The sequence below is a fragment of the Colobus angolensis genome, unplaced genomic scaffold, assembly GCF_000951035.1.
Source record: "Colobus angolensis palliatus isolate OR3802 unplaced genomic scaffold, Cang.pa_1.0 Scaffold135, whole genome shotgun sequence".
Classification (NCBI taxonomy): Eukaryota; Metazoa; Chordata; class Mammalia; order Primates; family Cercopithecidae; genus Colobus; species Colobus angolensis.
The window spans coordinates 2,562,118-2,562,582 of record NW_012114433.1 but is presented as its reverse complement, the minus strand read 5'-3'; the positions used below and the strand labels follow the sequence as shown (position 1 = coordinate 2,562,582).

Below are 465 nucleotides of genomic sequence, written 5' to 3'. Positions count from 1 at the left end.
TGTGTGTGTGTGTGTGTGTGTGTGTGTGTGTGTGTTGAGACAGCGTCTCTCACCCAGTCTGGAGTGCAGCAGCGTGGTATCAGCTCACTGCAACCTCTACCTCCCAGGTTCAAAGGATTCTAGTGCCTCAGCTTCCTGAGTAGCTGGGACTACAGGCATGTGACACTATGCCTGGCTAATTATTTTGTTATTTTTAAGTAGAGAGGGGATTTCACCGTGTTGGCTGAGGCAGGCGGATCACTTGAGGCCAGAATTCGAGACCAACCTGGCCAACATGGCAAAACCCTGTATCACTCTTTTAGGCCCTTCTGAGTGTTTGCAGGCTGAGTGTTCACAGGGTGTTAGCCTATTGAGCTTTCTTTTGTGGTTCTTACACAGGAGTTTCCTGCCTTTGCAAGCCAGAGCACTTATGACTTCAATGACCTGCTTCTCCCCCTCTAGGTCTACCAGCCACAGTCTCTGCAC

The 465-nt window shown here is 50.1% G+C and overlaps 1 protein-coding gene across 1 annotated transcript in view; it reads left to right on the top strand.

The window, feature by feature from the left end:
- Window positions 1–465, top strand: part of ZNF316 (zinc finger protein 316) — a 75,826-nt gene that overhangs the window by 75,219 nt on the left and 142 nt on the right. The gene's annotated exons all lie outside the window — the stretch shown is intronic.